At 36.9% G+C, this 16,484-nt stretch overlaps 1 long non-coding RNA gene across 1 annotated transcript; it reads right to left on the reverse strand.

Moving 5' to 3' along the window:
- Window positions 1-1,416: 1,416 nt before the first annotated feature.
- LOC141626523 (uncharacterized) lies at window positions 1,417-1,995 on the reverse strand. Its single transcript, XR_012536103.1, has 2 exons — window positions 1,945-1,995; window positions 1,417-1,784 (listed from the first exon to the last, which is right to left on the reverse strand). It is a non-coding gene; the product is annotated as an uncharacterized LOC141626523 (long non-coding RNA).
- Window positions 1,996-16,484: the final 14,489 nt, after the last annotated feature.

The following is a 16,484-nucleotide window of genomic DNA, read 5'->3' on the forward strand; positions in this document are numbered from 1 at the left end:
CAGTAGTGAGTTTTCAGATATTGGACTTACGAGAAGAGAAAGGGGAGTTGACTTGTACTAATAAGTTTGATGGATTTGTTGTATCAGCCGTAGGATTATATTTAATCTAATGGTTATAAGTCGTTCTCACCGTTCTCACCGAATGTTCGTTCTCACCGGATCTTGACTATATATATATATATATATATATATATATATATATATATATATATATATATATATATATATATATATATATATATATATATATATATATGAGTTAGGTTCAGTGAGTCCACAAATTTGGTTGAGTCCATAAGTCCACATCTCTACCATTTGATCCTACAAAATGAATGGTTGAGATTAAAACAAAAAAAAACACTCACCCAACATGCAATTAATGCTTTCTCTCTCCTAATTTCAATTACCAATTTTATAATCAATTACTTTCTCTTTCCTATCAACTAATTTATTAAATTAATATACTACTCCCTCCATTTTTTAATATATGACGTTTTGCTTTTTCGAGGCGAGCCTTTGACTTTAATATTTACAAAAATATATTTGGTAAAAAATTATAAAAATTATACCTTTAAAATCCTTATGAAAAATTCTTTGATATGAGTATGCATATCACTATATTTAAGCATATAATTTGAGAGATATTGAAGAGAGAAGTGTGTGTCTCGAAATGTGAGAAAGTCATATAAAGAAAAATAGAGGGAGTATCATTTATATTTCAATTATCAAAATATTAGATTTATAAAACGAAATTTCATACTCGCGTAAAATAAAAGTGAGTTCGTAAAATATTCCGTAAATCTTCATCCGGACTCCGATTTAGGCGAAACAAAATGCTAAATTTATTATTTTTTCGAGACCGACGTAATGTTAATATTTTTCGTATACAATTGAGTTCTCAAAATTTTGAGTACTGCTAATTACTCGGAAGTTACACCCTATTTGCTTGAAATTATCTCATTTGCTTGAAGTTACACTATTTCTACTTGAACCTAATTAATTAATTTACTCATATAATTAATTGGATTCCAAATGAAGAGGCAAGGGTGGTGGGATAGACTAAAGTTACACACTTCCTTTATTAAAGTTATATACGTCACCTATTAAAGTTACACCTTCAACAATTCAAATTAGATAGACATGTGATAAAGTTACACAAATTCAAATTTCATATATACAAAATGACCTTAAAGGACTAAAGTTACACCCACAAGGATAAAAGTTACAATCACAGAGCACTAAAGTTACACTCAGAAATCAATAAAGTTTCATAAACTTGTGCTAAAATTACAAAAATTAAAAATTTTATATACAAAATTACCCTAAAAGATTATAGTTACACTCGTAAAAAATTAAAGTTATACTCATAAAGCACTAAAGTTACATTCATGAAGCACTAAAGTTACATAACTTGTGCTAAAACTACAAACATTCAAATTAGTAATATTCAAATTTGTATATACAAAATGACCTTACAAGATTAAAGTTACACTAATAAAAGAATAAAGTTACACTCGTAAAGTACTAAAGTTACACCCTTACAAAACTGAAGTTACGTGATATACAACTGAAGTTACAAACTATCTACTTGGAGTTACACCCTTACAAGAATAGGTTTACACACTATATAATTGAAGTTACAACCTTCATCGCCAATCACCAATCCAAATCAATCAATCTAAATCTCACATCTTCATCGTCAATCTATAACACCAAAGACTCGTCAACATCTTCATCATCAATCAATATCGCCAACGACTTATCATCTTCATCATCATCAACATCTTCATAAAAAAAACTACAATTAATAATTAAAAAATGTAGATATAATTCATCAAAAAGTCAATCATAGAAATCACTATATTTCAAATTATCAAACCATTTTAAATACCTAAGCAACGATTTCAACAAAATCAAAAAAAAATTAAGAAAACAAACACAAACCGTTATATTTCGAGCACAACCGAGGAGTACTAAATATTTTGAAAACTCAATGGTTTATAAGAATATCACCATTGCGACGGGCTCAAAAAAATAATAAATTTAGCCTTTTATTTCGCCTTAATCGGAGTCCGAATGAAGATTTACAGAGCTTTTTATGAATTAACTTTCATTTTATGCGGAAATGAAAATTAGATTTGATTTAGATATGAATAAAAATGATAAAATGGGGAAGACAACTTAATAAAGGAGAAAAAGGATTACGCATCTGAGGTAGTACCTCAGACCTTGTAGTTTTTGAGCATATACACATTTTTTCTGAGCATATTATGATTTACGCATCTGAGTCTATGAACGGCTTAATAAAGTGAGGTGATGATAGAGAGAAAATAATTAATTAGATGAATTGGGAATTGAATTTATGAGAGAGACAAATTAATGCAAGTGGGTGAGTGTTTTTTTCCTTTTCATCTCCACCATCCATTTTCTTTGATCTAATGGCTTATATGAGGACTCATGGACTCAACTAAATAAGGTGGACTTACATGATCCTATTTATATATATATATATATATATATATATATATATATATATATATATATATATATATAGAGGAGTTCAAATGAGTCCACCTAAAATGGTGAGTCCATGAGTTCTAATCTTGGCCATTGATCTTTTAAGATTGATATTTGAGATTTGAAACTTTTAAACTGTAACTTTAATGTTGTACAAGCGTAACTTTAATTTATAAATGTAACTTTAATTCTTTATGATTGTAACTTTAATATTTAAAGTCATTTTGTAAATAAAAATTTAAATTTATTTTATAAAATTTTATTTTAAATATATAAAGTTGATTTTTGAATGTAATTTTAATGTTTTACTAGTAAAACTTTAATGCTAAAAATTGAAACTTTAATTTTTTTTCGATAATTTCTAATATAAAAATTTGAATTTATTTAATTTACTTATTTATAAATATAACTTTAATGTTTTACGAGTGAAACTTTAATGCTAAAAATTGAAACTTTAATTTTTTTTAGCCAAATTTTAATATAAAATTTTTAATTTATTTAATTTTATTGATTTATAAATATAACTTTAATATTATACGAGTGAAACTTTAATGGTAAAATATAAAACTTTAATTTTTTTAGATAATTTTTAATATAAAAATTTGATTTTAGTTAATTTTGCTGATTTATAAATTCTACGTAAATATTGAAATTTTATGAATGTAACTTTAATGTTTTGCCATAAAAACTTTAGTCATAATTTTTGAAACTTTATTGTTTTTAGGTTTGTAACTGAGTGTAATTAGTCCATCAACTCACCACTTTAGTCTATCGTAACTTTAGTCATATAAGCGTAACTTTAATGCTTGTGGGTCGAAACTTTAATGCTTACAAGTCAAAACTTTAATGCAAGTCCTTTTTTATATAGGTAAACAACCCACCACCAACATCCAACACGACCACCACCTGACCCACCACCAACGACCACCACCTGACCCACCTCACCCGAGCCACAACCACCCACAAGAGAACGAAAAAAAAAAAAAAAAGACGTCCCCGCTCATCGCGCCACGACGAACCACCATTCGAAAAAAAAAAAAAAAAATCTGAAAACGAAATGAAAAAAACAAAGAGAAAGGCGGCGGCCACGACATCATCACCACCTCATCCCCACAAAAGACCCACCACCAAATACAATAACCATTTTAGATCTGAAAACGAAAAGAAAAAAAAAAAAAAAAAGAAGAAGTAGCAGCCACAACCGCGACAAGACCAATCAAAAAAAAAAAAGGTCGGTGGTGGAGGGCGTGACGGGCGGCAGCAGCAGGGTGGCGGTAGATCTGAGAAAAAAAGAGGACAAGATAGTTATGGTGATGGTTGTGTGTGACGGCTTTGGTAGATCTGGGGGTGAGGGGAAGGGGGGGGGGCGGCGGCGGCAGCAGCTCAGGTGAGGGGAAAGGGGCGGCGGTTGGTTTGTGAGTGATGAGAGAGGCGAGAGAGAAAAAGGGAGGAAGAGAGAGAAGTGAGAGGCAGTGAAAATGAATAGAAATTAGGTTTTGGTGTGTTTTATATAGGCTCTTTATTTTTAGATTTAATCTTAGCCCTTCATTTTGTTACAATCTAAGGGTTGAGATTAGGACTTATGGGACTCATGTAAAGAGGTGGACTCTCTTGATCCCATTTCTATATATATATATATATATATATATATATATATATATATAAAAAGAGGAAATAATTTTCGAGTGATATTATTGGTTCAAGTTTTGTGAATTATTTAAGTTATAAAATATTGAAATAAGATAAATAAATATATTAGTACTTAGTTGTAAACTAAATCGATAAAAGAAAATGTATAATAAAAAGATAAATATCTAACTTAAATATTTCTTCAACTCTAGATAGATTATATACTTTGTAATATATGATGTTCTAGGAGTCTTTAAATAGTTGGATACATATCTCTATAAAACTACGAATTACACCATAGGTCAAATTTATATTGTAGTATGTGCTTGGTGCGTGTGTATCTATACTCTATAGCCTTAAATTTCTATATTTATCTTTATTTTCATATAGTTGTACACTAATGTGTTTGTAAGTTTTGCAATTTTCAGGTTATTGATTATGCAGCTTGGTACAATTCTCATGGTAATTTGTACGTATTGTAATATTGTTTAAGCGTGTTGATATTGATTTAATAATGTACTCCTTTCGTCTCGGTCATTTGCTTACCTTTTATATTCATTATTATGAGTAGTTGACTCAGTTATATTGGCTGATCGGAGTCCACCAAATAGATAGTTCAATTACTACAAGTCTACAAGAAAGTAGTGGTGATCAAATTTATTTAAATTATGAATGAAGTAGGGGCACCTACTAGAAGAATATGGCAATTTTTCTCTCCCAAATGGATCAGAGATACCTGCTGATCATTCAAGTTTATGAAATTGAAGATATAAAGCAATTCGAACAAGACCTAAAGAATCCTTTGGCATGGTATATGAAGTACAGGACAGTACAATTTGCAGCAGCCTCGACGATTCATTGACAGGCTGCTACTCCACCAAGACAATTAGGTTTGATGAGTTGATAAGATCTTCTTTACGTTTAATGGCTAAATATGTTCAAAACGAAATTTAAATAATCAAGATCATTAGAGGGGAACTCTAATAGTGAACAACACTGAAAATTAAGATGTTGACGGAATAGGCTGTAAAGAATAGAAAGGCTTTGGAATATTAACTGTATATTGCATAATTATAATGAACGAGATACAACGATATATATACAAGAGCTATGAGACGGAACTAAACCTAACCTAGCAGCCGTGGAACACCTTGACTAACAAGCAAGCTATATACGATTACCTAAAGAGAAAGATTACAATTTTACAATATGGAAAGCAAATAAGTACACCGAAGATTAAGTAGTAACAATATCTTTATCACGCTCCCGCAAGTTGGACGATCGACAGAGAAGACCAATCTTGGAAATAAGTAAAAGAAATCGACCACGGGAAAGAGGTTTAGTAAGGACATCAGCTAACTGGTCCGAGCATGAAACATGAACAACACGAAGAGTACCAGCTTGGACCTGTTCACGAACAAAATGAAAAGCGAGTGCCAAATGTTTCATACGGGAATGGAACACTGGATTGGCCGAGTAGGACGTAGCTCCCAAATTATCACAGTAAATGGTAGATGCCGAGAGGACAGAGAGACGAAGTTCAGAGAATAAATTACGGAGCCAAATAAGTTCAGTCGTAGTATGAGCAATAGCATGAAACTCAGCTTCAGTAGAGGAAAGAGCAAGAGACCGTTGTTTCTTCGAAGACCAAGATATAGGTGTGTGACCAAGAAAGACAAGATAACCAGTCGTAGAGACAAAATCAGCCTTATCACCCGCCCAATCAGCATCACAAAACGCATGAAGAGTAAAGGACGAGTGACGACGAATGTGAAGACCAAGAGTGATAGTACCTTTCAAATAACGCAATAATCGTTTAAGAGCTAACCAATGCGTGTCTTGCGGATCCTGCAGAAATTGAGCTAACCTATTGACAGTAAAAGAAATGTCAGGGCGAGTAAGGGATAGATACTGTAAACTACCCACGATGGCACGGTAATCCGAGGGGTTGGAGATAGAAGAGCCGTGGCTACTAAGCAGGGGCGGGTTAGTGGCTTGGGGCGTGGGTACGGGTTTGGCATCTAGCATCTTGTGGCGGGTTAACAAATCATGGATATATTTGGTTTGAGTGAGGAGGAGACCAGTGGAGACGGGAGTGACCTCAACACCCAAGAAATAGGAGAGGGGACCAAGATCCTTAAGGGAAAACCGTGAAGAAATGGAAAAAATAAAGGAGTCGAGGAGCGATAAGGAAGAACCAGTGACGATAATATCGTCGACATAGACAAGTAAATAAAGAGTAGAGGTATGACGTGCAAAAATAAAAAGAAACGAATCAGAGATAGAGGGACGGAAGCCATACGCTAGCAAGAACGACTTGAGCTCATTATACCAAGCTCGAGGAGCTTGTTTGAGTCCATAGATGGCCTTACGAAGCTGACAGACATGAGAAGGAAAAGACGAGTCAACAAAACCTGGAGGTTGTGACATATAGACAGTTTCAGTAAGCGTGCCTTGAAGAAAGGCGTTATGGATATCAAGTTGACGGAGGGGCCAGGAGAAAGATGTGGCGAGAGTGAGCATTAAGCGGACTGTAGTGGGTTTAACGACGGGACTGAAGGTGTCGGAATAATCAATGCCTTGCCGCTGATTGAAGCCTTTTTCAACAAGGCGAGCTTTATACTTTTGAATGGAATTGTCGGGATTGTATTTGATACGATACACCCATTTACAACCAATAACATTGTAAGTGGAAGAGGGAGGAACGAGTTGCCATGTACCATTGTTGACAAGGGCAGTGTACTCATCAACCATAGCAGCTTGCCAATGGGAATGCGTTTGAGCTTGTTTAAAGGTGGAAGGAGTAAAAGAGGAAGAGAGAGTAGCAGTCTTGGCGTATTTGGGATTCGGCTTACGTATATCATTAGTGAGCCGAGTAACAACTGTGCGAGTAGGAGGGGGTGGAGGCGGGGGAGGAGGAGGGGGAGGGGAGGGAGAGGGTGAAGGAGGCGGGATGGGAGTCGAAGCAGTATGGGAGGAAACAGAGGAAGTAGGTGCGGGTTCAGAAACAGGGGAGGAGGATACCACTGGGTCGATAGGGGTATTGGCCGTAGGAGAGGAAGGGGAAGAAGTTTCAGGTGGGTTGTCCACTGGTGGTGGGGATGGCGTATCAGAGAGAATGGGAACAGTGAACTCACACCATTGAGACGATGTGAATGGTGAGACAGTAGAGGATGAGTGAAAGCGAGGATAAGGGAAATCGTTTTCGACGAATTTGACATGGCGTGATGTGTAAATTTTATTGGTGGTAGGATCCAAACAGTGAAAGGCACTTTGAGTCGGGGAATATCCTACGAATATACAAGGGACAGATTTGGGCATGAGTTTGTGCGCAACATAAGGTCGGAGCCATGGGTAACATAAGCAACCAAAGCTCCGCAATTTAGAGTAATTAGGTGGTTGGGTGTAGGTTTTAGTCTGATTGCGGTTGTTGTAGTTGGTACGAAAGGTGGAAGCATGGACAGAGGCAGGGAATTCAGGATTGGAAAGAAGGTTGGGTAAGGAGAGTTCATGGTTGATCAATTTTTCATGAAGAGATTCAAAGGATATGGGAGTATCACGGGCTTTAACAGCTTCTATGACGGGTTGGAATGTCTTGTAATCAAGACCTTTGAGAATTTTGGCTATGATATCTTCATTGTCCATGGGCTTGCCAAGGATAGATATCTTGTCCATGCAGACTTTTACGGCTTGCATATATTCGGTTACGGTATTGGTGCCTTTAGAGAGATTGTCAAGATGGTCTTTAATCTGAAGGATATGGCCACGGGAAGGATTGGCATAGGTCGAGGCTAGGATGGTCCATGCTTCCCGAGACGAGGAAGCACGGATGATAAGAGAAGCGATGTCAGTCGAAATTGTACCGACAAGAGCTCCAAAAAGCAGTTTGTCTTGCCTTTTCCAGGTGACATACTTGGGGTTGGGTTCAATTTTCTTGGTTGTGGTGTTTTCAATGGTTTGGTTTCGGCGGGGGCGCGGCAGGGAAACGAGTCATCAAGGTACTTTAAGAGATCATATCCATAGAGGAGGGATTCGATTTGTATCATCCATGGTAGGTATGTGAGCGGGGTGAGTTATCACAGCTTGCACACTACTACAAATACAGGCAACCACAACGGCCCTTTAACAACGCTTATTCACGAAAATCATCAAAACACGTTGTAGAATTTATTCCGCGAATTTTACCAAACTTAATTACAACGGTTATGTGTTGTTAGCCGTTGTTATTTGTTTTAACAACGGGTCATACTTAAACAACCGTTGTTAATGAAAAAACTAATAACAACGGTTAAATTTTAACCATTGTTAATGGTTTGGCGCCAAATTAGTGAAAAGTAATCACAACGGTTATATTAGAACCCGTTTTTAATACTTTTTAACAACGGTTGTAATCTCAATAACCGTTGTTATTAATATTATGAAAATCTTAAGAACAACATATTGCTTTATTCTCGCTATACGCTACAAACACAAACACAAGCTAATCACGCTACTATATCATCCTCCATTCCTCCCTGATCGTCTCTCTGTCTTCATCTCCGTCATTGTTGTCACGTCTTCTCTCCCTCATCGCGCGTGTTTATCAATCAGGTATATATATGTTTCTTAGCAACGCTTATTATAACTAGATATAGGATTTTTTGGGTTATTATCTAATTTGTTGATAATTTAGCTTAATTGCTTTCCTGAATTTCGTTTATTTGTTTGCCTATTATTGTATTTTCTGAATTAGTTGCCTATTATTACGAATGTAGAATAATGACTCGAACTTGGATGATTGATGCAAATATGAGTGACCGCATCTACAAGGATGGTTTAGCTGAATTTTATGAATTCGTTTCGAACAATTTGAATGGTTCTTCTAGTATTGCATGTCCTTGTGAAAGATGTGGTAATATTAGCTATATGGCTTTTCCGGACGTTAAAATACACCTAGAAAAGTGGAGATTTAGTCGATCCTATACACTTTGGATTTTTCATGGGGAATCATTAGAGGAAGAGAATAACTCTGAAGAAGATGATGTTGATGTACACGAAAGGCTAACTGATGATCCTGAGTTTGCCGAGTTTTTGAGTTGGAAGAGTTGGAAGTAGAGAAGTTGAATGTTGGGTCTATAGATAATGAAGAGAATGATGATGAGTCCATTGCTTTTGAAGATGTAGGTGATGACACTAGTAATTGGGATGACCTTAACAACATGTATGAGAAGTTGTGTGAGTCCAAGCACCTCTTTATCCTGGTTGTAAGTTCACAAAAATGTCGGGTGTGGTGAAGTTGTATAATATCAAGGGGGCAAATGGGGTGAGTGACACGTGTTTCACTAGTTTTTTAGCCTTAATAAAGGAGTTGCTTTCTGATGGTAATGTTCTACCTGTTAAGACATATGAGGCGAAAAAACTAATAAGAGGAGTGGGTATGAAATATGAGAAAATACATGCATGTCCAAATGATTGCATATTGTATCGGAAATTATATCAAAACTTAACCAATTGCCCTAAATGTTTGGAGTGGCGTTATAAGGATAAGGAAGGGATCCCGGCTAAGGTGTTGTGGTATTTTCCATTGATACCAAGAGTCATAAGGATTTATGCGAATCCCGATGATGCAAAAATGTTAACTTGGCATGAAACAGGAAGAATAAATGATGGAAAGCTAAGACACCCGACAGATGGTAAGCAATGGAAATCGTTCGACGCTAAGTATCCCGAGTTCGGCAATGAACCTAGAAACTTACGTCTAGCGCTGTCCACTGATGGAATGAACCCACACGGAAACATGAGTAGCCAACATAGTACTTGGCCAGTAGTGTTGGCTATTTATAACTTACCTCCATATGTGTGCATGAAAAGAAAGTATTTGATGTTGTCGTTGTTAATTTCCGGCCCTAAACAACCTGGAAATGATATAGATGTATATTTGGAACCTCTTCTAGATGATTTGCGATTGTTGTGGGATAGTGGGATAGAAGTATTTGATGCATATAAGAACGGAACTTTCAATTTGAGAGCGATGTTATTGTGTACAATAACTGACTATCCGGCTTATGGCGACCTTTCTGGGCACACAGTTCATGGGAAAGAGGCTTGTCCATTGTGTGGGGAGGATATCGAGTCTGAATACTTGAAGTCTTCTCGTAAGTATGTGTATATGGGAAATAGGAGGTTCTTGTCTCATGACCATTGTTATCGCAAGATGCAGAAAGCATTCAATGGAAGACAAGAACTTCGTCAACCTCCTAGAATTTTGAGTGGGCATGAAGTTTATCAGAAAGTAAAGCATATTGAGATAGATTATGGGAAGAAGAGCGGCTCTAAATTGTCTACTCGTGGGTATAAGAAAAGATCCATATTTTTTGATAAACTTCCATATTGGCCTGACTGGAGGTCGAGCATTGCCTCGATTTCATGCACATTGAGAAAAATGTCTGTGATAATATTATCAATACCCTTCCGAATGTTCCTGGTAAAACAAAGGATAACGCCGCAGCTAGGGAAGATATGAAAATGATGGGTATTAGGCTAGAGTTGGCACCACGGAAGAGAGGTAATCGTACATTTTTACCGCCAGCAACTTTTACCCTTTCACGGAATGAGAGAAAAGAGTTCTGTGCATGCTTGAATGGAATTAAAGTGCCACATGGTTATTCGTCGAACATCAAAAGCCTAGTGTCGATGCAAGACCTAAAACTCACCGGGTTAAAGTCACATGATTGTCACACTTTGATGCAACAATTACTACCTGTGGCTATTCGTTCCATTTTACCTGAAAAGGTAAGATATGCTATAACTAGATTCTGTCTCTTCTTCCAGTCCATATGCGAGAAAGTCATCGATCCCGATGACGCGGATTCATTGCAGGACCTCGTTGTAACCTCTCTTTGTCAGTTGGAAATGTATTTTCCACCCTCTTTCTTCACTATCATGATTCATCTGACCATTCACTTGGTTAAGGAGATTTTGTACCTTGGGCCCGTGTACTTGAGATACCAGTATCCTTTCGAAAGATTGATGAAAGTCTACAAGGACTATACATCTAATCGGTATCGTCCGGAAGGTTGTATTGCTAAACGCGCTATTTTAGACGAAACTCTTTCATATTGTTACGGTCATCTCTCCCCTGAGGAGTTGATTGGCGTTCCTAAGAATCGTCATAGTGACTGGATGACCGGAAAAGGTATTAGGGGCCGGGTTGAAAAAATTGTGACACGTGAAATGTTGCATTTAGCACACATGTATGTGCTAAACAACGAAGATGAGGTGCAACCTTATATTCAACAACACAAAGATGAGCTCAAATACGATCACCAAAACAAGACCGAGAAGTGGATTGCGAACGAGCATACGAAGACGTTTCCCAGTGGTTTAGGAATATTGTCTTACGAGTGTCGATCAAACCGGTGATGACATCTCTCCTAGGTTACTACGTCTTGGTTTAGGTCCAAATGCCAGGGTCACCTTTTACAACAGTTTTGCTATTAATGGATATACTTTTTACACCCGCGAGCAAGATGAGGTGAGCACAATGCAAAATAGTGGTGTGAGTTCTGAATTTGAGGCAATGCACTTTGCTACTTCAAAAGATAAAAAGCCTATTTGGGGAAAATGCCTTTATTATGGTGTTATTCAAGAAATATTGGTACTAGATTACATTGATTTCACAATGCCTTTGTTTCGATGTAATCAAGGGTTGATAACAACATCCATTGTGTCCGAAAGGATAAGATGGGATTTACGTTGGTCAATCTGGGTAAGGTTGGCAATAATAAGGATGATCCTTTCATAATGGCATCCCAAGCTAAACAAGTGTTCTATGTCACCGATCCTATGGATAAGAAGTGGTCTGTTGTACTGTCTATAAGGAAAAGAAGGAGTAGTCCATCCGATAATGATGATGATGATCGGGATGTCGTTTTTGAGGGAATGGATCAGTCTACCACTTTGTATCTTATTTCGACGATGTTGACACACCGATCATGAGGACACCGAAAGCATCTATATGCGTGATGACCATGGTGAAGGTATTTGGGTTAACGAAGAAACTATGACATCCAAGAAACGTCCCGATCCTGAGATAGTTCATCGGACACATACGATATATGCATGCATCTTTGGTGTAAGTTGTCTTATTTTCTTGATCTTATTATTAGATGTGGATCTTTGGTGTTGAAATTGCTTTGAATAATGTATTGTTACAGTTTGGACTGTAATGGAATTACAGTAATTTTTTTTAAAAAAAGAGGTTCAACAATAACAACGGTTATATTTAAATTACCCGTTGTTAATACTTTCAACAACGGGTGTAGTACCTCTACCCGTTGTCAATTATTTTTTTGACGTATTTCATTTTGGCGCAAATTTGGTGAAAATATATTACAACGGGTATATGTTACCCGTTGTAATAAACTTTTGACAACGGTTGACTTTTATTGACCCGTTGTTATTAACATATAACAACGGTTCTTCTTTGAGCACCCGTTGTTAATAGTTTGTCTTAATAAAAAACTAATATAGAAACCCATCCAAAGATGCCATACACAAACTAACACACACAACATTATTACTCCAACCGTTGGTATCCTGTGTTAATCCTTCTCTCTTCCTCGCTTTTTACATTCTCGCGTCCCGCTTTAGAAACCCAGATTCCGTTGCCTTCCCTTATCATCCTGCTCGTTCTCTTTATCATCATCATCAACAAGTATGTTCACTTTAATTTTGTGTTTCGTCATTAGGGTTTTAAGACGATCATCTTGTTTCTTTTTCATGCATTTGTTTGTTTTTCGTCTTCTTTGTTATCTTTATCATCCCGCATCATCTACTTTACTCCTCTTATCGGGGTTTAGGATTTTAGAAGCTCAATCTGTTGTTTTAAGTTTTCATTCCTATTAGGGTTTAGGGTTTTAGATAATACTCTGCATGTACGTTGTTAAGTTGTTCATATCCAGCTATATCATTCATATTTGGTTTTTAGGATTATCATGGGTGAAAAACGTAAAAGAAGTCAAAAGAATAATGAGCCTGGTGATAATAAGCCTGGTGAGAGGGGTGCTACGAAGTGCAAGAAAGTCCTTGCACTATAGCCGCTAAACAGTAGTTCGAAATAACATGGAGTGAGAAGGGTTTCCCTCTTTGGTCCAAATGCGGGTCTTTTCTCCCGATTGGATTGGTGCTTGCACAAGACAGTTTGTGCCTATCCATTTAGAGGATGTTAAAAGTTTGAATCCAAAATTGGCGGAGTTATACTTGGCTCGTATAAAGGAAGGCTTTATTATACCCGATGAAAGTCATGATGAGTATTTAATGCATAAGGCGGTGATGTCCACGGCGGTGGAAGTGTGGCGTTGCTAGGGATTGGTTGTATGTGGACAAGGCAACGGAGGAGATGCGTAAGAGCCCACCGGAAAACAAGTGTCCCACCATCAAGCAGGAAGAATGGGATCTTTTCAAAAAGATGAGAACTACTGAGAAGTTTTAGGTTAAATATCCTCGCCTTTTAACGATTTACCTATCATTTTTTAATTAATGAGTCCTTTATATAATCTTTTTATTATCTCATCTACTTGCGCTTTTATATAATTATTTGAAGGTCATTTAGCAAAAGAAATCGTGCTAACATTTCATGCAAGAAGGGGAAATTCTATGGTTCTCGAGGCGGTTCTGAAAAAGATAGAAGAGGACCTCGTAAGTAGCATGCATTATTCCCCTGTGAGACTTTATTTTTTTAATCACACTTGGACTTGCATTGATACACATTTACGTGTATAAATGTTACCATGTTAATGTGTAGGTGGCAAAGGGAGTGAAAGAGGTGGATCGGCATGTAACTTATAAACATGGGCACACGCCTAAAGGATCCCTAATGTCGCCGCATGACAAATACGATGTGGAAGTTTTGGCCAACATAGTAAGCATTATTTTATTAAGACGAGTTCATTACTAACTTTATTATTTTAGTCACAAATATAATTTGAAGTTTATTTAATATATTATATGATAACGTATTGAAAGAGGTAGAAGAAGGGAAATTCACTCCCAGTGGTCGTAATGACGTTCTTGCTAGAGCGATCGGCCGACCGAACATCCAGGTCGTTTGAGGGGCGTCCCGTTACGAGGTTGAGTAACGAAATATTATGGGAAAACTGCCCAGATAAAGAAGAAAAGGAAGACTAAGTCTAAGAACGCTGACATGGTAACATTTATTCTATTATTTTCATTTAAGTTCAATTCACATGTTATTGTTGGGATAAAAATTGCTGACACATTACATTCTTGGCAAGCGACTTGATTAATGGCATCCGTACTACTAAAGCTGAATGCTGGAGGTAAGCTTTCCGAAGAAGAAGTGAAGATGATGGAGGATGTCATTTCTAAAGGGGGTAATAATAAGGTACAACAGATTGGTGAAGAGGCCGCTACTACCTTGGCAATACATGAGAAGGAAGTATCGGTCAACGAGATTCATAAAGATCAGGTACCTAATAATGCTTCAAAGTTGTAACAACTAAAGCCGATCGGGTACCTAATATACTTCCTTATTTTTCTTTTGTTTTTTTTTTTTTGGTAAGATCGGGGGTGTGTTCACCGCCAACTTCGACATGGTGCCATTGAATTGGTTAATTTTATTAGGTAAATAATGGGTCCGAAAAGGAGATGCAACTTGATGAGAAGACGGTGATGGAAAACAACATACATCCCCTTCAAGTCAGTTCCTGTTTTCGTAAGGTATGCATGAAGTGTTTAATTAGTTAAATTTATATGAATGTTGAAGTTTGTGCAAAAATCGGCCTGAGACAGAAAGCGTTTTTGCAAAATCTTTTGAATCTTTGAAGCGTTTTTGCAAAGATATATATAATAATGTATATGTATGTGTATATTCTTCAAAGCGTAAACAATAGGCCAGTTATTCTTGCTGACCCTAATAGAATCGAAAAGCCACATGTGCGTGTTGGCGGGTCTCGTAGAAAACAAATCTGCAGCAGCCGAAATCGTAGTTATTCATGGCGAAAAACTTTTGCCGAATCATACAATAGTAGAGATAACTACGTCTTTCCAGGCCATGAAAACTTTCCACCGCTGTCCCAGTTCGTGACGACATTACCATTCTGGGAGATGCGCTTGGAAGTTTCATCCAATGTCCTAATACTCACATCTACTTGGCGAAGATGTCTCCCGCCTCCGCCTCACTTTGAGCAAAGAAAGCGATTGGGGTTAGAAGAAATACCTTTATATATATATATGTGTTACATTTTTAATTGTTGAATGTTTTTATATGTTAAATTTATATGTTATTTTTTTTTTTAGGGAACAAAAAAGGCGGCTTTGGCGGATAAGCCTAAGTCCACAGACATGCCAACAACCTCGACTTCACAACAACTTGATGAGGTATGTATTTAATTAACTTCTCCATTTTTTTAAAAATTAACCTCGCCCCTTTATTTATATTTTGTCTGTATTTATAAAAAGCATGGTAATTTTGTGTAGGGGACAAAAAGACCGATAAGCCTAAGTCCCCGCCTTACTGCTACTACTACCTCATCATTGAAAGAGCAAGTTGACGAGGTATTTAATTAAGTACGCTTTTATTTTTATTACTCCAACTAGGATATGTTACCTTTGGATTTTTTATTATTTTAATTATCTATACTACATGTGTAGGCTGGTGGTAGTAGCACCACATCAAAGACTCATTCTTTCCCTAGTGAAAGTTAGGAGTATAAACTCCACAAAATATAAAGGGAAGGATTACATGCAAAAAGTAAGAACGGGGACGATGATGAGATCAGTATGAGGAGGTGGCCATCGCATAGCCTCCGAGCAACTGATAATTATTCCGCTCGAGGAGGATATTCTAGGGGCTGAGCGCCAAGCATGCATATCATGGGATCTGCTAGCCGTATGGGCTTGTAACACTACGGATTTTCCTTGGTGACTACTCGACCGAGTAGAACCTACTCGGCCGAGTAGTGCTGAGGTTGTGTATTGTTTTGGTTCTGCCGAGGAACACTCGGCCGAGTAAAGTGAACACTCGACCGAGTATGGGACACTCGGCCGAGTATACACTTACTCGACCGAGTGTCCGGTTTGGCGAAGTGTTATTTCGACGGTTTGATTAGGGAGCGTTTAAGATTTATTTTATATCCGCGTCAGTTTTCAAAATATCATTTCTACTTCATCATTCTTACGTAACCCTAATCTCTCCCTAATTACTCCTTAATCACCCCTTTGCTTTGTTGATTGCGAAACCTTCGAGTCCTTACGTACATTTCCTCATCCCTACTTTGGTAAGTGTTATTCTATGTTGTTTGTATTCGTTGGGGTTCTTGTGTGTTTACGGAATTGGG

The sequence above is a fragment of the Silene latifolia genome, chromosome Y (assembly GCF_048544455.1).
Source record: "Silene latifolia isolate original U9 population chromosome Y, ASM4854445v1, whole genome shotgun sequence".
Taxonomy (NCBI): domain Eukaryota; kingdom Viridiplantae; phylum Streptophyta; class Magnoliopsida; order Caryophyllales; family Caryophyllaceae; genus Silene; species Silene latifolia.